The sequence below is a fragment of the Chaetodon trifascialis genome, chromosome 4 (assembly GCF_039877785.1).
Source record: "Chaetodon trifascialis isolate fChaTrf1 chromosome 4, fChaTrf1.hap1, whole genome shotgun sequence".
Classification (NCBI taxonomy): domain Eukaryota; kingdom Metazoa; phylum Chordata; class Actinopteri; order Chaetodontiformes; family Chaetodontidae; genus Chaetodon; species Chaetodon trifascialis.
In genome coordinates this window covers 24,018,691-24,046,099 of record NC_092059.1, presented here as the reverse complement: position 1 = coordinate 24,046,099, position 27,409 = coordinate 24,018,691, and positions in this window count along the sequence as shown.

Genomic DNA, 27,409 nt, shown 5'->3' with positions numbered 1-27,409 from the left:
AATTGCTCTGTCTCTCTCTATGAGCGACATCCTGATGGCACAGTGGGCAGCAAACCCAGCAAGCAAATAGGAGGAAGCCGGGGGTGAGGCAGGAGTGGGGAAGCGTGGGGGAACAAATTAAACACGAGGCCACAGAGAAGCAGCTGATAAAATCTCAAACACTCGTTTTTGGGTTTGTTTGGTTTAGTTCGGTTTGACCTGTGGACATGCCTCTCCTGAGCAGTCAGGATCATGTTGACATCCATCTTGTTTATTTTCATCTGCCATTGTTTACTCAAGTCAAACACGGTCGAACGTTGTTGTCTTGTCGGGGCTTGATGGTGTACGTGACCTTCCCTTGACCCTCCTCTGAGTCTGACTGGCAACAGGCTGCGATTTAGCTCAGTAAGTCGAGCAGCTCTCGGACTCCCCTCAGGCCCCGTTCACTGCCGGGGATCACAGGGTCAAAGAACCTGGCTTTACTTTAGGTTCGGACTGAATGTCCCAGGGGCTAAATTGTAAAGAACATGCTGTCTGGTGTATTATGCTGATTGCTGAGGAGGCTGGCCAGGTGTTATGGCACAGGCAGTGGACTTCATATTCTATGATTTCTCAACTTATCCTGTTGCATGGCACAATGGATTATTCATTGGTGTTGTTTCATTGCAATGTACCAATAGGACAGAGACTTAGCATTTGTTGGCTATGTCCTGTGTTTGGAATTCAATTTTGAATTTTTTGTATGTATGGATGCTCCTTCATGTGCCTACACTATCAACAAAATATTAAATATAATAAAAATATCAGCAAAAGCAGACACACATCTAAAAGTTAGGGCTGTAAGAATTGACCAAAAATGATGTTTGAATATTCCACCCTAAAAAAAAACAAAACATATAGGTTCCAACCATTCAAATATCTATTATGAATTTTGTCTGTAAGAGGGAAATCCAATACAGTGAGAGACATACTATTGGTATATTATTTCAAAATAAACATTACTTTTTACAGATCTACATACCTACATATTAGAAAATAAAATAATGCCTTGAAAGCGATGTTGTGTGCAGTGTTTGCTGGTTGGTGCCGGTTCACATGTCCTGCAAGATTTCGACATCCCGGACAAATGGGAGAAATTATGTTCACTTATTATCTGATTATGGACCCTATTTTCCAATGTTTTTGTGTCTAACTGATTGATGGGGACGACAATTTTTGAAGTTTTTCCAGTATTGACTGAGAGCGCTGCAGCCGGCAGCCACAAAACAGGCTGCAATGTAATCCCTCTGGGCGTTCTGTGCACTGTCAATCTACGTCCCCTAAAAGTGTTTGTTTTTCCCACTGACAGGCTCAGATTGTTAGACTAAGTGTCTGACAACATTATGGAACGGATCTCTACAAGATACCTTTTTGTGAAAGAGAAGTAAAGCATGAACAAAATAAAACTGAACAAATCTTTCTTAGATCATATTTCCACTGTTTCAACCATCACCACCAACTTTGGCTTGGATTAAATAATTAACTCACAGAATCAGGAGAGGAACAAGAGAGAGGGTGACCATCAGAGAATCAGTGAAAACGGCTTGTAGAGCCACAATATTTTCACTTCTGATTTAGGAATTATTTCCACTGCGATTTAAATATGATGGACAACAGATTTTCCCAGTTTAAAAACAAACAAATAAACCACAAATATTGGTTTTGTAACTCCTGCGCATCATGCAGTGCATTCAGTGCAACCACCATGACTTTTTGTTTCCACAAATGTGCAGATTTTTCTTCTAAATTCACATTTAGAATATTCATTGACAGCCTCGTTGACAGCACAGTACAAGTAGGTGGCTGGTCATCCTAGAAGAATGTGGACACACGAACTTGATACCCATAGGTGACTCTTTCCAAAAGCATGGCCTGCTATTACAGTTTCCAGTATTCTGGGAAGGTTCTCCCCATTTTGGAAACTGGATGCAGGGATTTACTCCCATTCAGCCCCAAGAGCATTAGTGAGGTCAGGTCTGATTATTGTTGGCTCAGCCCAGTTCAAACAACCAAACTGGCCCAAAACTCATCACAAAATTGGAAACAAAACATTTTCCTTAATTGGAACAAAGGGGTCTAGCCCAGACCATGAAAAACAGCCCCAGACTAAAAGTACACAAAAGTATATGGACGGGGTGCCCACATGAGCCATACAGTGTACTCATACTCAACTTTTCTTCACTCCACCATTAGTCACCAGTCAACAGGATCTGTTCAGTCCGGCAAAACGTGGTTGTGTTATACTGTAGCCCCTTTTAAGAATATTTATATACACTCAAATATTTCTATGTATCATTTTTTATGATTTCTCCTCTTTTGCTGGATCAGTCAACCATAACATCAACATCATGTAACCGGGTCAAAATGTCACCTTTTCAATCAAATCAAGTTTGAGGGTTCAAATTTTGATACTCTACTTGAATTTGGACCAAAAAACCAACAACATCCTCTGTTGATGAAGTTCATGCAATGTGAGCAAAAGTTCCAAAGCCGCTATCAAACAGACTTTGTATGACTGCTTTCTTAAAACACAAAAAAATTCAAATGTGGTGGTTCACTTTTGTGCAGTAAATATACGGGCTTTGAACCTTAGTGCAACCTCTTGTGTTGACATTAATTTAAAAGGTACACCAACTGACTGCCTTATCACCAAGATTATGCACTCTCTTCACAACTTACAAGTGACTGCACCAGCACTAGACAGGTATAAAAGATTCAGTAATCTACTGGACTACCAAGATTAAGAGGCTGCATCCACTGAGTTTAAGAACACGGAAGCCCTCATAAATAATAGCTGTCCAACAGTCAATGGATCTTCATGCAGGCTGACTTGAGAGAGAGATAGTCCCTGCTTCTTATCCCTTTATCTCAGCTGCACAGCTGAAGAAAACACACCCCAAGAAACACTTGGTCCATCGTCATTTTTTCGTGAGGCAATTAATCACACCTCATTGTACTGTATGCATGCACACATTTATGCCTTCGAAAACACCACAATGTCCCGTGCTGCGTCTCTCTTTCAAACTCTGCTCTCTTCTTCCTCTGTTTAATTCCTCATGCATGTGCTGTCTCACACAGATGGCAACACACGCAGAACATTCACACCTTAAATCATTAATATCATATTTGTATATCTCATTTATAAATCATCCACGACTCCTCTAATAAGCTTTCAGAGACACTTTAACTGCCTCATGAAACCTTACTGACCACCACAATGTGTGTATGTGTATGTGTGAGTGTATGTGTATGTGATTATTAGATATCGCATCTGGTGAGCTTCCATAGATTTTGCATAGCAGACTTAACTCATGGACATTTAGCCATGCATTCGTACTGTATATGCAAAAAGTGAGCAAGAGTCAGATTATATGCAACAACACAATGTGATGAATAATTGATTCCTGGCTCTTGGGTGAGAGAAGGAAGAGGTTGCTAGGACAACCAGTAAAGCACTGCTCTCTCCTTTTCACACGCACACACATGCATGCACGCATGCATGCACACACAGACACGCACACACACACCGAGTCTGTGATAAGGCTGTCTAATTTGCCCTGACCTCTCTGTCTCTAGACGCTGCCTCTGCATGGGCAGCCTTTAATTGTTTAACTTCCTCTTTCTTCTCACCTGGGCACACACATACGACATAAACACATGCAGAAAGGAACAAGCAATCCCCACAACGCCCTGTATGTATATCAGAGTTGTAAGAAGACGTATATATGTTCTTTGTACCATCTTGTTTTATTCCCAGCGTCAGCACTTCCAAAGGCCTTTCAAGGTCTAGACTCGTGCTGCCACCAGTACTGTATATGATATGTTGGTAAGCATTTTAATCACAGATCTCATATTTTCATAATTACAGGGTAATTAGCTGGCAGCAGAATACAGTGTGTGAAATTATGGGCTGTTAAGCTGCAAAGTGGATGGAAGCTGGGCACTGCTATCTGTCATTTTTCAGGGTCTATTTTTAATCAAGATTCAAGTGAAGCCACTGGTTTCAGCAGTACTGTAGATACTCACTCTGGATCAATGGTACAGTAAGTGTATTGGCACAGGAACAAAAACATGCTAAATGTATTACAATTGTTTAAGGAAAGGGGCTTGGGGATTTAAACGGCAGTGAATGAATACCAAAATCTGATTGGGAAGTTTAGATTAATATAGCTCTCTGCCATTGGCCCAACACACACACGCTGTGAATCCCGGGGCTCAAAAGTCACAGTTGCAGTTATTCTCGGAATGCAGTAATGCTCACATCCTCCTCAGAGTGCAATGATGTTGGCAGTTAGTGTGTTATTAATTAGTGAGCATAAAGAAAACCAAAAAAAAAAAAAAAAGAGGAAGTAGCTGAGAAGTAGTCTGAGATGGTTTTTTTGTCTTGCAATGAATCCCCGGCTTTCATCTGATGGGTTACAGATGACTGGCCCTATATGGAGCAACAATTCCTCCATTCACATTTTACTCAGATTAAAAAGTCCTCCTCAAAGCTCCAGGTTCCTTTGATGCTTAAAAGAACAACAAAATAAAACAGGCGGGGCTGAATTTGTGAGCTGTTCTTACTGCCGTCAGAAAAAAAAAAACAGATGGGAAAGCAGGCTTTAATTCAGACAAAAGCAGAGAGGACCTTACAGATATCCATATGTACGCAGGGGGCTGCGATGGCTTAGACTCTGGGGTGTTTCTCTTTCTTTCTCTCTGTCTCTATCTTCCTATCTCCCTCTGTTGCTCTGTTCATTAATCAGCCCTTTATTAAACAAAAGCAGCTTCCAGCACTGCCTAAAAGGTGCATAGATAATCTTGACACGAAGACAAAGTATTTACCCTCCTTACCCTCTACCTCTGTGCACCATTCTGCATGGTAATGGAGGGAAAAACTCTCGGCGTGTATAAAGACTGATTGAAAATACCAACCTCTGAAAATATAACATGCAATTCTCTTTAATGGTCTTTGAGCTATTGTGCCTCAGAAAGCCAAACATCTGCTGCCAAGTACAGTCTGTGCAGATCGAGATGACGTGCACGGACAAAATAAATGGTGAGGTGAATTACCACTGTGGAGAGAGTCTGGAATTTAATTACTGCTGTTCGACACTGACGTTTTTAAGGACACGGGCAATTTCGAGGACCATTGTCTAACTACTCGGAGGAAAAGCGATAGAGCCGAGTCGGGCAATCAAATATCCCACAGCAGAGAAAACTGGGCCAGGATGTACTTTCTTTGAACAACAGACAATTTAGAAGTTATAGTTTACTAGTCTATGACAGAGGCAAAGGCAGTGGGAGGGGAAAAAAGAATAGTGTGTAAAGGTTCAATGTGTATAACAATGACAATAAGGCGTTGAGCTGGAAAGGAGCCCTTAATAGGTACCTGCCTGCCCTAGGGACCACACTCACGTCTTATTGGTCATCCATTCACAAGACAGTGGCGCATTCTCCCCACCTCCAATCAGCCAATTACAGGCTCCATAACAGGAGGCCTGCTGGCAGCAAGGCAGTCTTTACAAGCCCTGCATCTCAGGCAGGGGAGACGACCCTGTCACAGAATCATAACTATGATGAATATGGCCGTCAGTTTATGGCAACGCCACTGTTTCTGGTAATGTGAGGTGGGTGTGAAATGGCCATTCATGGGGACTAGACAGCATGACCCTGTTTGAGGCTTTGGAAAACGGTGTAAAATACTGTAAGATGATGAGAGGGGCAGGGTGGGAAGCGTTAAGCCAGATGCACTGAACATTTATTAGTGTTAGAGGGAAGGGGCAGCACTAATGTTGCCTCTCACCGGCTGCTAATGAAGCCAGTTATGAGGGAGACACCAGTTTGGAGTTGAGCAGAAGGGCAGAGAGAGAGGGGATATTGTGTTACCTCTGCTTTAATATTCAGCTCTTTTATAGAGTAGTGCCAGTCCATTTTATCCTGCAATTATTAATCTGTCCATTTGAACGAGGTCTAAGCAGATTCTGATCAGCATGAGCTGCCTGCCCGTTTGGCTTTGGTCCATGTCTCTTTGATTGCTACTGAGCACCAGTGACTCTAAGGCACATTATCTACTCCGCCGATGATGCTGATAATTTAGTGACTCTATGCATTTAAATGCAGCCGATCCCAACATTACAGCATTTAGCCAGTGACTGTGAAGAGTGATAATGACACAACCCAAAAGCATGTGTTCATGTGCATATGTGCCAGCCTCTCACACTTAATCTGCACTCAGTGTTATTGGGTACATCATTAATAACCGAGTGGGACATGCAATGGTTCTGCACAAATATGTGGAATCAAAGGCAGGACTCAGCGGCAGCAATCCGTTGTTTACTTGGTAAGAAGTTCAAGGCAGAGTTTGGGAACAGGTAATAGTCAGCAAGGGCAAACAAAACAAGCAAGAGGCAGGAAGTCAGAACTGGGAGCACAGGCTGGAAGGCTGGAAGACTGCAGAGTACATTAGATGACTGGAGAAAGACGGCTGGTGTATACTGCATGCAGGGGAGCTAATGAGGAAATGGCGAACAGGTGACTTGGAATGACAGGAACACACTGAGGGCATCTACAAGGCAGATGGGGAATGGCAGTTGTCTGAAACGACAGGAGAGGTTAATGACTGGAAAAAAAGAGAGAACTGTTCAAACATGACTGAACAGAGACAAACGTTGTAACAGGGACCCACTTTTGCCTCCAGGACAACCCTAAATTCCTCAAGGCATGGATTCTAAAAAGTATTGAATAAGATTTTACAAGCATCATAAAGTTGACTGCATAGCAACACTCAGTAGGCCTCATCCATATGGTGCCTAAGACTGAGATATGTGTGGGGTAAAATTCTACATGAACAGAAGTAATCAGGTTACTAGATTGGACCAAACTGCTAGAGACAACTCATCAAGTCATTATTTGTACAGGAGTCTAATGTGGACGAAAGCCCTGCTTCCCATAATTATTATTCATATGATAAATACCAATAATAAGAACTCTGTACTGCATGCACTGTACAAATTTATTTTCATTTAATAACTCAAAGTGAACCATTAGAGTGCATTTCGTCCATAACCTCGAGGCTACATAACAAGATGAAAAGCTGAACATTGATGAGTATATGAAGTCTTTTTATTGTTCAACTGTTGTACTGGTTGCTATATGTTTAAAGCTGGTCAGACAATCTTAGGTTCACAGAGCTGGCTTTGTGCCTCACCCTCACAGACACTGTTTCTCTTAAATGTAGCTGACTCAGCCTGTACAAGTATTAACAAATAGCATTTACTATCAAAATAAAATCAAAAATAAGATTATGCAGTGCAAAATGAGCCTGCAGTGACAATTATTATACAGCACTCTACACTCTACAGTATGAGATATAGTAAAAATCTAGTGCTTTATTCTGCATTATTTTCATGGGATAAATGCTCTGCTGGTAGGCTAGCCAAAACCAAAAGCTGTATTTCAGTAATCTACTGCACAAACCCACATCTTGTAACATATTGAGCCTTTTAAGTGGTCTGTGTAACTTTAGTATTTTATGGAGATGCATTTCATTATTAACACTGCACCCTTACACACAAAGCCTAAATCACATTGCAGATAATAAGCAATAAAAACACACTGTACAACACGGATGCTTAGATATTCTAGGAAATAAACACTGGCAGTGGACGTAATCCAAGATTTAGCAGAACCATCCAATATAAGTATTTTTAGATGACCCACTATCAAGTGGACTGTTAAAATGAGAATGTGTAGGCGCCTTAGCACAGTAATATAGATAGTGACTGAGCACATAGTCACAGTCATAGTGTTATACAGCCACCAAGCATGTAGAAATCTCTTACATGTACATGCCTCTGATTGCAAAATCTTGTAAAGTAATCAGAGTCCATAGAAAACTTGTCATGTCCTTTGCTCTGTGTTCTCATTACTAGTTAGAAGTACACCACCCACAGGGATCTCATTTCTAAAAAGCAAGTTAGTTAAGCAAGCTCCTTTGAAATTATTAACAAGATGACACAGACCTTCCAGTACCTCTGCGCATGTATGTTATCAGCGATGGTACAGTATAGCCTGCCTTTCTTCATGCATAATTCAGAGCACATAAAAGAAAATTTTGATCTTTATTCTGTGGAAGATAGATATATGTGATGTACATGCTGGTGCAAACACATGCACATCTCATTATGCTTAAGGCGACTGACAACTGCTTTCTTGGCTGATATTTTTCCTTAGCAGTTTTTAATACAGTTGGTGGATTAGCCAACAGAATTGGAGAGAGATGAAAGCTGAAGATTGTTCCTCTATCAGCGGAGAGGCTCGAGCCACTGACCACTGTGAATAGAGTAGAGCAGAGATATACTGGACTTCTGTTGTCACAGGTACAGACTTCCAGCTCTTATCAGTCGAATGGAACAGAAGATAACAGGTATTATGCATATCACAAAATACTTCTGTGGACACATTGTTCTATGCATGCATCACTAAGCTATCCCACACAAAACACACAAGTGTCTTAGTTTTGTTATCCATCTAGCAATAGCGCTCCATGAATAACAAGGTCAGGCTGTTGGTGAATCAGTTGGGTGGTGGCTCCACCTTTGGTTCAGACTGAAATGAGGATAATAAAATAATCTTATGAACTACCAGATAGATTGCTGTGATGTTTCTGTGACATTCATTTTCCCACAAAAGATAATATTCCTGACTGACTTTGATGATCCGTTGTCACTTTGCCCAGTGCTTTCATTTATGACAACACTAATAACAATCCTATTAGCCTCACTTGTACTTAGCTTCTTTAAGGATTTGAGCTTCTGTTTATGTACAGAAGCCTCTCCCCAAAGTGCAGCAGACAAGTTCTTTCGCTGTCTGTCCAAGGAATGTTGCCGTGTAGTCCTCCACAACACTCCATGCTCTAGAAGCAGCATAGATTTTCCTCAGATGCTCTGATGCACTTTCGTCACCCTGTGTTTCATGTTGTAATTGCAAGTGATGCGAAAAAGACAGTTTGAAATCTGATTCTGAATTGAGCAGCAGGAGCATCCACACTGAGATGCATTCGAAGAAATTGGAACCGCATGTCAAACACCTCCAAATGTAGCTTGTATCCGATTTGAAAAAAATGCATTTCATGTGGTTTTTGTTGTCCAAACTTTCTAAAATCGATCTGGATACAGTCCTGGATATGGCAAAAAACAGATTTGTCTGAACAAGGCTTTAATCTTATTTTTATACAGATAGCAATCATTTTTAAAACTGAATATGACTCTACACCTTATAATCAGTGAAATCAGTGATTTTTTTTTTTTTTTTCTTATCCAACTGAGAATGTAAGAATAGTGTGTGTGGTCACATGATGGACAGATTGTAAAGACCCCTCAGACAAAAACTTTTAAACTTTTGATCTTTGAGTTTTGTTAATAAAATTGAGTTGCTGTATTCATGTACAAAAACTTGGGCTTTGTGTTGCAAATCTATTTCTTTGTGAGAGTTAATCAGAGGCTGAGGCAGAGTGATGGCACTTTGTCTTTCTATGTCACGACATATTTACCTTTGGTCAACTTTTTGGATTTTATTTGGCAATTGTAACTGTGTGACATTATTTTTCTCTCATATACCTTAGGTTTGCTTTGAGGCTGTTTCCGCAATGAAGCCAAAGGGAGGCCTGCAGTCTGTACATCCTACACTGGAGGCTTGACACATGCCATCAGAGGTGTTCTTCATTGCAACCCAATTAGCGAGCAGAGGGGCATATGATGACAGTCTCAAGACTGCTTAGGACAGAATCGTCAACACAACCTACCTGGGTGTTGTCAGATGTCATCAGTCATTGCCCCATGAAGCAGGATTACTCAGTTATCTTCGGAAGTGCGCTGAGTAAAACCTGTAGCTTCCAGGTCAAAACAAATGTTTCTGGGTTCTAGCTGCGGCAATGTATGACTTAATCCTGTTATGTAACAGGTGCCACAGTACTTGGCACCATCATTAACTGAGAAACAAACAGTACAATAAGTGGACTTTATATTGTATAAATTAAGAGCAGATGGCATTATTTTGAGTAAAAGAGGAAAGGTTATATGAGCAGAAAGTCAGGCTCATTTATAATTTAAAACTGCAATGGTAATATCTGACTTGGACTCCATCTGGTAACATTAATGTATTATAATTTATGCTCTAAAATGAACTGTTCCCTCTCTTGCCACACCCTCTTGACAACTTCTCACATTTCTTCTATCATCACATGTCACCAGCTGACGGCGAGCAGTGCATCCCGAGCTCCATATCATCTGGCTCGCCTTTTTCTGAGCGAGCTGTGCTTCCCCTTTTGCCATCAACCCACCACCCCACTCAACCCAGCCCAAAAGCCCTTTGATGTGTCACTTCACATCTCACCCTCAAAGCTGTGAAATCTCAATTTTCTGATAAGAGCAACCTCAATTTGTCAGGAGATACTATTTATAGATCTGACAGAGATAGAGCTGCATGAGTTGCAATAATTCTTAACAAGCACTTAGAGGCCATTGCCACATTTGTGTGAAGTATAAGCAGCGCTGCCCCAGTCAATTCATCTGCTAAAGACGCACTGAGGAAGTAGATTTGAAATGATGCTCAGTGGCACCTTTATTTTGCCACTGCTTTAGACATGGGTCCAGCGTGGCCCAGCTTCCTGTTTGAACTCATACCTCCTGAGGGTCGGAGCTCTTTTAATATCTCAATTCAACCCACTTTGTGGTTCTTAGATAGAGCTGCCTCCATCCACATAGCAGTGAAAAGGAAAACGTAGCAGTTTAAGCTGCCTTCGGCTTATGGCCACACACACAGTTACACACACCAATGTTGTGAAAGCTGCTCTAAAAATGCAGTTAACTAAATCGGCCATTATTCACACAGAAAATGTAAAAAAAATACTGGGAACTCAAAGAATGTAAAAGGTGCAAGTGCATTTGATTGGACAAGAACAGTGTTTTACCTTACAGGCTATAAAATCCTAATAATTTTCTGTGTTACGGCTGCCACTGTTTTGGGGGGTATTTGTGTGTGTGTGTGTTCTCGTGCCCCCTGTGTATGGGAATAGAAACAGGACTCCTCCTCCGGAAGAGGACGGCGACTGGGGAGGAGCCAGCCAGTGTCCAATTCATTTTTTGGTTTTGATTATTTCATTTGTTTGAAAAGCACCCACTCGCTCTTTTTCGTCGTCTTGGCCTTTGCCTTTTGAGATTGAAACAATTTTGAATACTTTGATTTAAATAAATAACTTCTCTTCAACCACTTCCACCGGTTGTTTTTTGTTACTTCCCTACCCCTAGTGAGCTGGGTCGTAACATCTGAAAATGCCTTTTGTAGGTAAAATAGAGGCAGTGTTCAATTGGTACACTACTGCTTAGCTAACATAACCTATATGATGTGTTTGTCACTATGCAGCAGGTCAGCTGGACAAGCAAAAAATGGGCAGTTTGTGTACTTGGGATAAAATGGAGCAATTCTTTCAAGGTAATATTTCTCAGAAAATCAACAACTGTGAGTTTCTAACTAAAATGTCTCAACACTTTCTGTTTCCCCTATAAGTCATATCAATATTGATACTTTTTCCAGGAAATTATTAGGAATTAATAAAGGTCTAAAATAAAGCATTAGAAATCAATTTAATGGAAGAAAAGCCCAGCCATGGCCAAAAATGTATTACGATAAACTAAAATTAATTAATGATAGTGATAGTTTAACTGTTAGACTTTTGGATTTGTTTTATTTCCTTTTTCATCACCCAATTGCAAAATTGACAATATATATAGCAATTATTGACACAATTATGAAAAAGGTGAATTCACTAATTATTTTTGATGAGTAATGAAGTGAACTTGTGGGTATCTTACATTGAAAAGGTTGCTGTTCAGCAGCCACATCATCAACTCATCACAACCTTCATACTTTGCATTGTAAATTCGACAGAAGCATAAAAATGCTTTATACTTGCCTGTTGATGGATTTCCAGTTGAGGGTGACTATTCTCAAAATGTAACAGCTTTTATATAGGCTACATTTTTCCATCAGATAGCACGTTAGACTGAACCAGAAGTGATCCATATCCTTTATTCTGCCTCGACAGAGCAAGAGTTTCACAGTATATTAACAAAAACTAGAAACCTGCTGTGAACCTCTGCTGATGTGCAGCTTTGACACAAGCAGGTAAATGCTTCCCACTTCCCAGAGCCTGAAGGGGCCCTGTAATAAAAGGCACAGGATGGAGACCTGAGCCAAGCACTGGTGGAAGAGTGTATAGGTGGTGTATTTTTGGCATCATGTTAGTGAAAGGAAGTGCTTTCTTACTGAAACCAAGCAAAGTTTCTTTGTCTGGTCCATTCACTCTGTGCACTGCGCACAAGAAAAGCTGAAAACACTTTCAGAAAGTGCACTATAGATGGTTTTCTTTGACTCCTGTCACACAGTTGCATATCACAGATAATTCCCTTAGACTTAAGCAATTAAATTTTTATTTTGGTTTTCTGATGTGACAGGGGAGTGGAAATAAATTAAAAGAGTATTTTGAAGAAATTCAGAAAAGTGGCTCATGAGAGGAAACAGGGAAGAAGAAAAGAATACTTCTGGGTAATAATAGTCACTAATCTGAAGTAAGATGTGAATATGAATAAGCAAGTTTGGTGATTCATAATCATGAAAATTGAGTTCTTTTCATGAAGTTAATATTCTGATGATTTAAAATTCCAGGTCTTCAAAAGCCATCAAATTAAAATGCTGATCATTCACACTCTAACATAGACATTAAATTTCACTTTGGGTGAGATGTGCTCATGTAAATTCAAGTAATTTATGCATAATAAGGTTTTAATACAAAACTGTCTTGATGGCTGCCTCGTGTTGTCCAGATGAATAGTAGCCACATGGCATGAAAGAAATGATAAAATCCTACATGAACTGATGGTGCCAGAAATAATTATCCCCCATTTGTCACACTGCGGTGAGGTCGTCCTGTCTTGGGTTATTGTCTTGTCATTTCCTGTTTTATTTTGAAAGTCTAACTCTCCTCTCGTTTCAGATCACTTGCCCTTCCTCTTGTGTCACCTGTTCGTCATCCCTGATTCCTGATTGTGTCCACCTGTTCCCCATTACCCTCATGTGTTTAAATAGTCTGCGTCTCCCTTTGTCCTGTGCCGAAGTGTTTCGTCTTATGTCCGATCACCAAAGCCTGCATCATAGCTCACAGCCACAGTCTGTACTTGTAAGTCTTGTTTCCTCGTCGGAGTGATTTTTTGTTGTAACTTCTGTAGTTTAGTTTAGCATTTATAGTCTTCTGAGTAATTTGCTTTCTTGGTTTGCCTCCCTTAGGAGTGATTCTTAGTTCATATAGTTCATAGTTGTAGTGAGTCTAGCCTCCATCTTTTAGGAGAGTTTTTTGTTTCTGTCCTGTTCTTTCTATTTCTTTGTTAGCTCATTCTCCATTCGGAGAGACTTTAGTTTAAAGTTTTGTAGCCTTTTGATTTTCCTCTCTGTGAGTGATTTTGATTTTGATAATTTTAATAGATCCGTGTTTGAGATATTTTCCTCCTTTGGAGTGTTTTTTGTTTTCACTAGAGTAGTCAAGAATTCTCATAGATCAGGTTTCATAGCCCCTTTGTTTGCTCTGCATTGAGGTTGTCTTGACTCAATAAAAGTCTGCTCACTGTCATTCTCTGCTCCTGAGTCCTGTTTTGAGTTCGGGCCTGACAGTACACTTCGGCCAGTATGGACTCAGCAGAGGCTGGCCGGTGGGCGGCCACGTTACAGGCTCAGGAAGCCCGCATCTCTCGTCAGGAGGAGTTCCAGACGGCGATGGTGGGTCAGCTTGGCCAGCTTTCGGCCCAGGTGAGGGAGCTGACGGACCACCTGCGGCAGACAGCCCCACCATCAGCGGCGCCGGAACCCCCAGCTCCTGCTGCGGCCGCGTCCCAGGGCGTGGCCGGGATGGGAATCAAGTTGGCTTCCCCGGAGCGATACTCGGGGGAACCAGGACAATGCAGGGCTTTCCTTATTGATTGTTCCATACATTTTGAACAGCTCCCGCACGCATTCATCACAGACAAGTCTAAAATTGCATTCATGATTTCCTACCTGACAGGGAGAGCCAAAGCTTGGGCCGCCGCTGAGTGGGCTCGAGACTCTCCGCTTTGCTCCTCTTTTACAGACTTCAAAACTGCTCTCATGATGACTTTCGATCCTGTGTCGACTGACAGGGAAAAGGCCAGGGAGTTGAGCAGAGTGACACAGGGCCGGGACTCGGTGTGCGACTATGCTATTCGCTTTCGCACCCTGGCGGCGGAGAGTGGGTGGAATAACACCGCCCTGTACGATGTCTTCCTGAAGGGGCTGGCGACTCATATCCAGGAGCTGCTGTTGCCCCTGGATTTGCCTGCGGACCTGGATTCACTCATCTCGCTTGCCATCCGGACTGACAACCGGGTTCGTGAGCTCCGGCAACCACGGAGCAGCGGTTCGAGGTCGGAGAGGGCTCCGTGTTTTCCTACCCCGGGGGGGCAAGTTCTCCGTGATTCACCGCCTGAGCACCGTTTTCCCTCCTTCCCCACCAGGGAAGAGGAGCCCATGCAGCTTGGCAGGACACGGCTGACACCGGAGGAGCGACGACGACGCCAGCAGGAAGGCAGCTGCTTTTACTGCGGCAAATCTAATCACCTCGTCGCTACCTGTCCGGCCAAAAAGATCCAGGAGGTGAGTCAACCCCCAGCCACGGACCGCGCTCCGCGCAGCCTGACGCCTGTTAAGGTAACGCACCATGCCATCACTATGGACATTGAGGCACTCATAGACTCTGGGGCCGATGAGAGCTTAATTGACTGGGGGCTGGCGGAGACATTGGGGTTAAAATCAAACCCCCTGGCCAGCCCCATCAAAGCCAGGGCTCTCAACGGAAAAAAACTGTTTTTGATCACTCACGCCACGGAACCACTGGATCTGCAGATCCAGGGGCATTGGGAACTCCTGACCTTTTACTTGGTTACTTCACCCTCTCAGTCTCTGGTTTTAGGCTACCCTTGGTTATGTCAACACAACCCCCACGTGAACTGGATAACAGGGGCTATTATGGGATGGGGGGAGGATTGTGTGGACCACCGCAAACCGGTTCCGGTCCAGGGGAATAACATGACTGCTATTAATCACTTCTCTGTCACCTCTGCCACAGACTCTGAAACCTCCGACCTGAGCTCCGTGCCTTCCTGCTACCACCACCTCCGAGAGGTTTTTAACAAAAGCAAGGCCTTGTCACTTCCCCCACACCGGCCCTACGACTGCGCCATAGACTTGATTCCTGGCTCCCCCATACCCAAGGGCCGGTTGTACTCCATCTCCGGGCCAGAGAAAGCAGCCATGAAAGATTACATAGAGTCATCATTGAGGGCGGGGCTTATTCATCCTTCCTCGTCAGCAGCTGGGGCCGGATTCTTTTTTGTGGGGAAAAAGGACGGATCTCTCAGGCCCTGCATCGACTACAGCCCCCTAAACGCCATCACCGTCAAAAATCGCTATCCCCTGCCCCTGATGACGTCTGTTTTCGACCAGCTGCAGCAGGCTAAGGTATTTACCAAGCTAGATTTACGCAATGCCTATCATTTAATCAGGATCAGAGAGGGGGATGAATGGAAAACAGGATTTAATACTCCTAGCGGCCACTACGAGTACTTAGTCATGCCTTTCGGTCTCACTAATGCCCCAGCTGTATTCCAGACTATGATAAATGAGGTGCTCCGGGATTTTTTAGACCGGTTTGTGTATGTGTATTTGGATGACATTCTCATTTACTCACCAGATCTAGAATCTCACAGAAACCATGTATCCCAGGTCCTCCAACGGTTGTTGGAGAATAAGCTCTATGTGAAAGCAGAAAAAAGTGAGTTTCATGCCGACACCGTCTCCTTCCTGGGCTTCATTGTAGCCCCTGGAAGGGTGCAGATGGATCCGGCTAAAGTGAGCGCTGTGGCCAAGTGGCCCACGCCTGATAGCCGCAAAAAAGTCCAGCAGTTCCTCGGCTTTGCTAACTTTTACAGGCGGTTTATCAGACACTTCAGTGCTATAGCGGCTCCGCTCCATGCACTCACCTCCACGAAGCAGCCATTCCTCTGGACTCCGGAGGCAGAGGCAGCCTTTCAGCACCTCAAGACCCGCTTCACCACGGCTCCCATTCTCACGATGCCTGATCCTCTGCGGCAGTTTGTGGTCGAGGTGGACGCCTCCAATGAAGGGGTTGGGGCAGTCCTGTCCCAGCGGTCGGAACAGGACGGGAAGGTGCATCCCTGCGCCTTCTTTTCGCGGCGCCTGTCCAGGGCGGAGCGGAACTATGACGTCGGCGACCGGGAGCTGCTGGCGGTCAAGCTGGCCTTGGAAGAGTGGAGACACTGGCTTGAGGGGGCGGAACATCCGTTTATTGTCTGGACCGACCATAAGAACTTGGAATACATACGTAAAGCCAAGAGACTGAATTCTCGCCAGGCCAGGTGGGGACTCTTTTTTAACCGCTTCTCCTTCTCTCTTTCTTACAGGCCGGGGTCCCAGAATGTCAAGCCCGATGCCCTGTCACGAATCTACGACCCCGAGCCTGTTGCCAAAGAACCAGAGCCAATCCTTCCACGGACCTGTGTGGTTGGAGCGGTGACTTGGCAGATAGAAAATGAGGTTAAGCATGCAAACGGTGAGAGCCTGCCACCTAGTGGGTGTCCCGAGAATCGATTGTTTGTCCCGGCTGAGCTGCGCCCACAGGTGATCCACTGGGCTCACACCTCGCTGCTTTCCTGTCATCCGGGGGTACGGCGCACCATGTATGCCATCTCCCGGAGGTTCTGGTGGTCATCCATGGAACGGGAGGTCCGGGAGTACGTCGAGGCTTGTTCGGTCTGTGCCAGGAATAAGACGTCCTCCAGGCCACGTATGGGACTTCTTCAGCCGCTGCCCATCCCCTCCAGACCATGGGCCGAAATCTCCATGGACTTCGTCACGGGGCTCCCGGTCTCCCAAGGTAACACCACGGTTCTTACGGTGGTAGACAGATTTTCCAAAATGACTAGATTCATAGCCTTGCCCAAATTGCCCACAGCCAAAGAAACGGCTGAGATTATGATTAACCATGTCTTCAGAGTCCACGGATTTCCTAGGGACATTGTTTCTGACCGGGGGCCCCAGTTTGTGTCACGTTTCTGGAAGGAGTTTTGTCGTCTCATCGGGGCCACGGCTAGTCTCACCTCAGGCTATCACCCGGAGGCCAACGGCCAGACCGAACGCATCAACCAGCAGTTGGAAACCGGCCTCCGATGTTTGGTGTCCCAGAACCCCTCAACATGGAGCAAACACCTGGTCTGGGTCGAGTATGCCCACAACTCCCTGCCCACCTCAGCCACAGGTTTTTCACCCTTCAAATGTGCGTATGGTTACGAGCCTCCTGTCTTCGCGGACCAGGAACCTGAAGTGTCGGTGCCCTCCGCCCATGCCATGATCCGCCGTTGCCGACGAATCTGGGCGGCCGCCCGGCAGCTCCTTATCCGCCAGGGAGACCGGGTCAAAAAGGCCGCGGACCGGAGAAGACGGCCCGCTCCTGCATACCAGCCAGGCCAGAGAGTGTGGCTCTCAGCCAAGAACCTTCACCTCCGAACCACCTCGAGGAAATTGGCACCACGCTTCGTGGGGCCATTCCCCATCACTAAGGTTATTGGTCCTGCAGCAGTTCGCCTGCGTCTGCCCCGGTCTCTCCGTGTCCACCCCACGTTCCACGTAAGCCAGGTCAAACCAGTCAAGGACAGTTCCATGGTCCCGGCCCCCCCGCCCCCTCCTCCTCCGGAAGTTATAGACGGGGGTCCTGTCTACAAGGTCAAGAGGTTGCTGGCAGTGCGCACCCGGGGTCGGGGCAAGCAGTACCTGGTTGACTGGGAGGGTTATGGCCCAGAGGAGCGTCAGTGGGTCCCGTCCCGCTTCATACTGGACCGGTCCCTCATAGACGACTTTGTCAGGGACCATCCTGAACTTCCTGGGCCGTCAGGAGTCGGCCCTTAGGGGGGGGGTACTGTCACACTGCGGTGAGGTCGTCCTGTCTTGGGTTATTGTCTTGTCATTTCCTGTTTTATTTTGAAAGTCTAACTCTCCTCTCGTTTCAGATCACTTGCCCTTCCTCTTGTGTCACCTGTTCGTCATCCCTGATTCCTGATTGTGTCCACCTGTTCCCCATTACCCTCATGTGTTTAAATAGTCTGCGTCTCCCTTTGTCCTGTGCCGAAGTGTTTCGTCTTATGTCCGATCACCAAAGCCTGCATCATAGCTCACAGCCACAGTCTGTACTTGTAAGTCTTGTTTCCTCGTCGGAGTGATTTTTTGTTGTAACTTCTGTAGTTTAGTTTAGCATTTATAGTCTTCTGAGTAATTTGCTTTCTTGGTTTGCCTCCCTTAGGAGTGATTCTTAGTTCATATAGTTCATAGTTGTAGTGAGTCTAGCCTCCATCTTTTAGGAGAGTTTTTTGTTTCTGTCCTGTTCTTTCTATTTCTTTGTTAGCTCATTCTCCATTCGGAGAGACTTTAGTTTAAAGTTTTGTAGCCTTTTGATTTTCCTCTCTGTGAGTGATTTTGATTTTGATAATTTTAATAGATCCGTGTTTGAGATATTTTCCTCCTTTGGAGTGTTTTTTGTTTTCACTAGAGTAGTCAAGAATTCTCATAGATCAGGTTTCATAGCCCCTTTGTTTGCTCTGCATTGAGGTTGTCTTGACTCAATAAAAGTCTGCTCACTGTCATTCTCTGCTCCTGAGTCCTGTTTTGAGTTTGGGCCTGACACCATTAAGTCATTATTATGTGATGAAGTAGACTTCACATTTTGCTCAGCATTTTAATTTGTTTTAGTGTACACATTATCTTTAAGAAAGTGCTTGGCTTTATTCAGAAAGTGAAGTAGAAGAAAACCTTCTGCCAGTGTCTAAATACTTAAGGAACAGTGCAAAAACATACAGCTGCCTGGCTAACTGCTGGTGTGGTCATTTTCTGTGTAAGCAAACATTGATATATAAAGTTCTTCAAAAGATTTTTCACCATGAAATTTAATATACCATCCAACTTTAACCCAGCTTGGTTGGTTGCAAATGTGGGACCAGCGTGGGGACATCGAGATATTTTGTAAACTTCAAACCTCTGCAATATAAACCAGATGTGGTTAGGTGTCAAAAGAGACAGGTTTGTCTCAAGACCACACACAAGTTGTAGCCAAAAAGGTTCTTCTTTGTCCAACTGAAACAAGGGAAAAATTATGTTAAAGTAAAAACAATGGAAGAATTGTTCTATGCAACAGCATAGAACAATTCTGTGAAAACATTTGACTGTGAAAACAGAGACAACCACAACCAAACAGTGAAAACCAACCAGTGAGGAACAGCTACACTTGACAACCTGCCTTCACCCGCCATGGCTCCTGCAAATATATACTAATGGAGGGAAAATTCTGCTCTGTGTTCATTCTTTACGCTTTTGTTATCATTCTTATTGACAGATCACCCTTTTTCAAAGTCAGCAATTTAGCTCTGAGGAAAAATTAAATTTTTCGCTCCATCTGAATTTGACATTTTTCACCCTTCTGAACCTGAACTACAGTATGCATCCCTCTGCAAGAAATTAAATAGGCAAAACACTGAATTACTCTAAAATCACAATTTACTTGTGTTGATGTGGCATTACTTGCAAAAATGTTTTCACAAGCTTTTTACATTTTCACTGCACATTCTCTATAATAAACTTGTGTTTGACTGCACGTTTATAATTATATCACCCTGCCTAAGGTACAATGTTTCCAAAGCCTTGGTATTAGCTATATGAGCGTAAGCATGGATTTCTACTTTTGTCACTTTAAGATCAATACAGCATAGTATTAAATTAATAAAAATGACAATGGCTTATCCTTTATTAAGACATTGAAGTTGTAGTGCAGCACACCAGCATTTTCATCTTCTATGTTTTATTGGAAAGCCAGGAATGGTGCATAGCCACAATGTAATGTTGTCACGTTCACAGAATTGAACCCAAATGCAGAATCAGGATTAGGTGTCAGCCAGCCCATTGATGGAGAACCGAGAGCAGACTTGGAGGTGACTCACTCAGGGAATGCAGGGATGTCGGCCGAAGCACTGGACAGTGGTGAGGCGAGATAAAGATGGGAGCTGTGCTTCCTTCTGGAGGACTTCACAGAAGATGGCAGGATCAGGCAGGAAATGGACTGGTTTCATGCTAGCTGTCAGGTCAACATGGCACGAGGCAAGTAGGCAGGTGGCCAGCCACCATAGGAGCTAGAAGCTGGCCGCAGGCTAGCAGGTTAGTCGCTAGCCAACTCAATAGCTGGAGCTGGCAGATGGTTAGCTGACTGTTAAGCAAGCTGGGAGGTTGCCCGAGACAAGAGGACTGCAAGCTCAGAAACCTGAGCCTAATCCGCGGCTGACAATCGGCTGAGAGCTAACTTGCTGAAGGGTAGCAGGCTGGATGCTAGCAGGCTGAGGTGTAGACTGGAGGCTATTGGGCAGGATGCCAGCAGGTTGCAGGCTAGCAGGCTGGGAGCTATCTGGCTGAGAGTTAGCAGACTGAAGGCTAGCATGCTGGAAATTAGCTGGCTGAAGAAGTGGGGGTGTTAACTCTGAGATCCACACAGGTAAGAAGCTCCTGAGCCAAGGCTTGGAGGGCACCTCTCCAAATGACAAAGACAGACCTGCCTCCTTTTGTTCCTCACAGCAAATCTTTTTTAAAAATCCCTTATCCCCAGGTCATCAAAAATCAGGTCATATAGTAAAAACTGGCCTCTCAACAGAATTGAACCCAAACACAGACCGTTGAGACAGCAGGTTGAGTTCAGTGGTTTAATGAGGAAAATAGTTGGCAGCAGGTACTTGTAGACATACTGGCAGACAGGTTGCTGAAGGTCCACATAAACATTTAGGAAATAAAAAAAAGTAACTGAGGCTACGTTTACACTTAGGGAAACCGCTTATGTTTCCATGCGGTTTGGCCTCTCGTTTACACGCAGAGTTTTTTTTCATGGAAAACGATCATTTTTAAAAACTCCGGCCAAAGTGGAGATTTCTGAAAATGCTGCTTATGTGTTGGTGTGTGAACAGGGTTAAACAGCGTTTTAGGTTCCGAAACGTCTTAACGTCATGTGAGCGACCTATGTTTACACTCGCGCCCATAGGTTTGGCATAGTTACGATGCGCTGACGGAAGATTTATCCAGGTTCCTGTAAACGACAGCATTTTTGAAAAAGATGTTGTGTGCACGATGTTATTTTTGAAAACGGAGGGGGCAAAATATCCATTTTCCAAAATACCCTGCTACGTGTAAATGTAGGCTGAGGAGCAAATAATCTGGACTGGTATATGTAGTGAAAGTTGATTATGGATTATGTGCAGGTGAGGAGTGGGAGGAGTCGCCCAGGAAACTGCAGGACTGAGATGAGAAGTGGAAACAGGTGTGTGGATGGGTGGGAAGAAAGGCAATGAAGGGACCTGGGGAAAATAAATGTGGTGGGATAGGACGGACAAGGAGACAGACTGTGACAACTGTTGGATTTACTCTCATATGATCTCATTCTTCCCCGTGACAGAGTGCTTCTTTTATGTTTATGAGGAGATGTGGAGTCAAACAGGTGGCCTGGGTGTTCCTTCAAACTTTAAAAACGCCGCTGGCGAGGCGCATGGCAAGTTTCGAGGATGACTGAGCTCGTGCAGGAAAGTGTCCGACACCCAAACTTCTCCCAGGAGGAGACTGACGTTACTCATGTCTAAATATGAGGTCCTTAGATGGCAAATCCTCGGCCTCCTCCTCCTCCTCCTCCTCCTCCTCCTCCTCCTCAAAGCAATGATGTACTCCATCTTGTAGATAACGTTAAGCATTACAATGGTAACATTTGTATTTGGAATGAAATGACGTGGGTAATAGCAGACAACGATCATCACTTACGTTTTTCCATGTGTCTGTCTCTCTGTGTCTCTCGAGTGCTCTGAGATAGATGCAGTATATATGCTCTGTAGGATGCCACGGCTGTTTCTGTTGGCACAGCGACGTTAATTGATTAGTTTGCATCCCTGTTTCACCTGTGTACATTCGGTAAGGTGGAGTGACCATTACGCGTACCGAACGCGCTTGCGATGTGGTCAGATGAGATACTGATCAAAATATATAAATTTAAGTCTGACTGTATGTGCTGACTCAGATAGTTGCATTGAATCGTGGCTGTTGCTAATTATTGATCGCAGTGAAATGCCAGACACTGTGGAAACCTGCCTGTGAAGTATTGGTGACGTGAGCGCACGACTCCGCCGGTTTACAAAAATCCACTTGCCCAGCGGTGTGCGCTAGCGCACAGAGTTGACCAGGCCTGGGGTGGTGAGCTTTCTGCGCACTTTTACGCCGCCGGCGTGGACCGAAATGGAACGAAAATCTAAATCCTGATTATGCCGACAGCTCCCCCTACTGCGCCGCAACGCCCATCCTGGCGCACCTCTGTTTACCAAAATACCAAGTGCGCTGTGGGCCTGCCCGCTCTGCACGAAAATACCACTGCACGGGGTGCGCACCCTGCGCCGCGCCGGCAGCGGAATCGAAAATAGAGCCCAGGATGTTTTTACCAGACTGGACAGCAGGAACAGGCAGTCTCCATACATTTTGGTAGCAAAGCTTACAATAGGGAATGAGTGATATCTGACTCACCTTGCATGTGTCTCTCTCGAGACACAGTGGAAGTGAGAATATTTCCTTTCTGTTAATCACATTATACCCACACAGTTCACTTCATAAAATATCTATAAGATCATACTCTTAGATTTATATCTTTAATACCACAAGAAATGTGAAAAAAAAGTCTAAGCTCATTGTGTATGTATTTACCCTGTGCTAAAATGTTTACTGCATGAAACTTTAGAAGGAATTATGTTAACAGCTCAGAACAACAGAATGAAAAGCCTCGTCCAATAGTTTTTCAATGGCCCAGACTTTTCTGACCCAATAATGGGAACTGAATTGACAGTCTTGTGGTCACAAGCACACTTTGTCTAACCTTTGGGCTACTGCTGGCCCAGTTTGTCTGAAATGGTAATGTGCTGCTTTGAAGTTTTCTCTCTTGAGGGAAAGGGAAAGTCCGGTCCCACAAGACCACATACTATACAGCCAACTCACATATCTCTGATTTTATATTATGTAAACAGCAGCTTATTCAGTAAAGGTCTCGGTGGGGATCATTTCTGATCCTCAGAAAAAGGATTTTACTGTACTTCTCTGTCCTTCCAATGAAATATTTCAATGGCAATTTGATTACCTGCTACTGTAGAGGAAAAAAGAGCAATCTGAAAACAGATTGACCTTTCTTCTTCTCTTTGCAACTGCTTGCTCTGCCTTTCCCATCTACTGCATCTCAACCATTCACTCTGAATTTTAGCACAAACTGTGACAGTCTGCGCATAACAGAAAGGAAAGGTGCCTGTGTATGTTTATGTATCTGCATGGTTTCTCTGCTGTGTCCCTGAATGGGATTTGCAGTGGATATCCTTGACTAGGAGGTAGGCTTTGAGACAAAGTCCTGTCTGCATTTTTAATAAAGCAAAGACGATACAGGCTTTACTGTTGTGTTTGCTATGTGTGGTGTCCCGGTGTGTATTTTAGAAGAAAAGAAAAAAAATTAAACAAAGACAGGGAGGCAGAAAAAGAGGGAGAGAGGTGACACTGCCCTGGGGCATCCCATATTACCCCACAATGTGATGCTGAATTCAAAACATTGCTCCCTCATTCCAGCCAGGGAACCATGGAGCTATTATGAAGGGAATGGAAACATGCCGTCTTCATGTATCAATTTACCAGTGAACCCTAAAAAAATGCCTCAGCAGCAAGACGTGACCCAGAAATGTCAAATGACTCCAGCGAAGTGTCCAAAGATGGGAGGAAATTATGCAAGGAACAAACCTACTGGCAGAAGTGATCAACCACAAATTATTCTATTCATATTCACAAAGCAGCGGCTAATTTGAGGGAGTGACACCAATTTCCCACAGGCCAACCCGCATGTCTTTTTTTTCTCTGTTTACTATTAAATACCAAAAAGACATGCATCTAGTGAGTGAGCATAGGAGAGACATTAATGAAGGATGGATTACATTCAGCCCCCCCATCATCTCACACCCTCCCCCTCTAATAATAGTTATAGAGGCTTTACAGCTTTAGCACACATCTCCTAGCAACCACAGCTTGTGCCATCAGTCATACAGTGGCTCTACGAAAGCACTGGGAAAAATATAACAACACCAAGAGTGAAATAACATCAGCTTGCTAACGCTCACAATGAAAATGTAACATGATGATGTGTCGCAGGTACACCATGTGTAGCATCATGGTTTAGTGTGTTAGCATACTAAAATGGAATAATTAGCACAAAACATAAACTATGACAGCATTAAATGAAAAAAAAAAAAAAAAAGAGCTGGTCATCAAAGTCATGGCCATGACTGGGCACCATTGATATCTAGGCCTATAACAAATTCATCCAATCCATCCAAGAGCGTTGTCAAGACATGCCACTAAATAGCTAAAATATTAACCTGGAGGTGCTAGAAGAAAACTCAAGATCACCAAAGTCTGTAGGATCCATCCTCTGGGAAGCATTAATATCTGTGCAAAATGAATGGCAATCCATTCAATAGATTCTGGAGATATTTCAGGTCTGGCCGACCTTCGTGTCAAAGCCATGCTGCTATGGCTTAAAACTAGTCTGGAAAAGGCAATCGGTAAGACAAAAGCAGGTAGATTTGTTTCTAACATAACTTTAACATCACATGCATTTATCCTTTTTGGTTTGAGTGTACTCAAAGAAACTCTGTTCAGATTAACTGAGCTGACATCTCAACCAAAAACCGACCTGTTAACCAGTTATCAGATAATAGCAGGCTAATTTAGACCATGAACTGATAACATCCAATGCTATAGCCACTGTTTTTGCATTTACGGTATGCCTGAGCTTCTTTCAATGAGAAAATTAAAACACCCTCTGTTCGATTTATGATAGATTTTTGAAGAAACAGTTTGACATTTTTGGAACAATTGTTTCCTCTCTTGCAGAGAGTTTGTGGAAAAATGACTACCACTGTCATGCCCTATGCTAAATATTAAGCCAAGACACTGTTAGTGCAGCTTATTTTTGCAGAAGCAGAGGGAAACACAGCCTGGCTGTGGCTATAGGTAACAAAATCCACATACCAACAACTCAACTAAAGCTCACTGGTCACATTGTATGTATGTATGTATGTATGTACAAATAAATCAAAATATAAAGAAGATAAGATCAGCCCATCAAAAAGCATTTATGCTGCTAAAGTATAATGCCTGTTAGCACTTGTACAAATCACATATTAGCTGACATGATACTAGATAAATTACAAGGAGCTATTTATACAAGATTGATGAGATTTTCAATTTAAATCACAACATAGGGGGAAAAAAATCTGTTAACATTCATTTGGAGATCCATTTCAAGTTCAATGCTACAAGCTGAAGGTTTTCCAACATGGTCACCAGATCATCAGTTGAGAGCCTCTACTTCTCTTTCGATTTCTAACTTATGTCTTGTGTCTTCTGCACATTCACGTCTGTACTATTTCAAACTGGTGGCTCAGTCTGCCCTGCATATTGCCTCTCTTGGCTTGATTTGTTTGGACTGTGTGCTGCTTGTATCCTTGGCATTTTCTCTCTGTCTTACTTTGAGTCTCTATTTCATTTGTCCGGAATGTATTTCTAAAAATGTGACAGCACTCGGAGGATCATTTTACAGCAATTTAACATCATGTCAGATGTGAGGGTCTTTTGAATACGGCAACTGGTGCATACTTCCTGTGTTAACGATGTAGTGTTGGTGGAAAAGTACACTGATAATTTACTAAAGTAAAAGTAGCATTGCATAAGATTTGATTTACAGTAACCTGGCAAATTGTTTTGTTCAAAGTGAATTACAGTTGTCCCTTACACAGATGAGGAGCAATTTGAGGTTTAGTGCTTTGCTCAAGACACTGACTGATAGCCAGGAGCCGCAATGTTAAACCTGATGTGCAAGGTTCATTCTTGACCTTGGAAGCAGCAATTGAGAAGAAATGAAAATTTCCATTTTTTTCTGAGCATTTCCATTTTTTACTTTTTGCCTATTTTGATTTAAAAGCTGAGGTCCAAAGGCCAAGCTTGATTTCTCTCTCTTCTTGAGAAAATCTCACCACAAGTTCCCTTTAGTAGCTGTTCACATGATCTTCATAGGACATGAAGATCACCTTCACATCTTGTTAAAATGAGGTGAAAATTATAGTTTCAAGTTTCAAAGTTGCCATTATTTCAAAGAAGAAAAATGGTAATATTCAAGTGAAATACAGCTACTTCAAAACTGTATTTAAGTACTGTGAATAAGTACTTTTCACCACTGTTTGTAACATAAAGCTATGCAAGGCTTTGGCAAATGTATATTTTAGTTACAGTTGCAGTTACGGATCAGTCAAGGATTATTCATCTGAAATCAGTTGTCTTCATATGCTACACTTTGACATTTTGTGCACAACAACAAGGCAAAATATGAATTGTACTCTCACATATACAGTAAGAGCTGTGGTAGATACATGCTCTACAGCTGTTTGTAGTGAATGATTTGGTGAGACAGGATTAAAAGTGTAACAGGAACTGGGGGAACTAGGTGACATTGTGTTTTGAGCTCACCAACTGAATTGGCAAAATAGCGAAACACAACTATGTGTGGAGGGAAGGATTTGCGGGACGGACTGGCTTAGAAGGTTAAAGCGGGCAAGTTGGAGAGGAGCCGAGTTAAAAGGCCTGCTAAATGAGTCCAGGCACCGCGGTGCCAACTGTGGCCTCCTGCAATGTTGTGATTTGATTGTGGTGCGCTATTAAGGCTCTCTTTGCTCATAATGGCACTTCTTTATCCACTGTAATATTATTCAAATGAGAGTCCAATGACACACTCCTCCAGGGTAGAAAAATCCACCCAGGCTTCAGATTAGTTCAAGGGCCCCATGAGAAATAGGACGGCTAAATGGAGAGCTGTTAAGTTTTTAATTTCTATACTTTCAGAGGAGAGTGAGCTGTTGAGGTAGAGGAGAATCTTAATATAGAAATATAATGACATTTCAGCAAGTTGTGAGTTGTGATGTCTGTCTGCTTTGCTTGCAAACAAAGAGATCAATTTGAGGAAAAATTATTTGTTGTGCTAATTTGTGTTTTGTGTGGTCTCAGCTGAAATAGGTTATTAAATAACAAAGTGAAACAGCAACAGCAAGTAGCCTAACACAAATCTGCTCTTCCTAAAGTTCATGCACACCAACACACACAGCTTTTCAAGTGCAAGCAATGTTGAGTT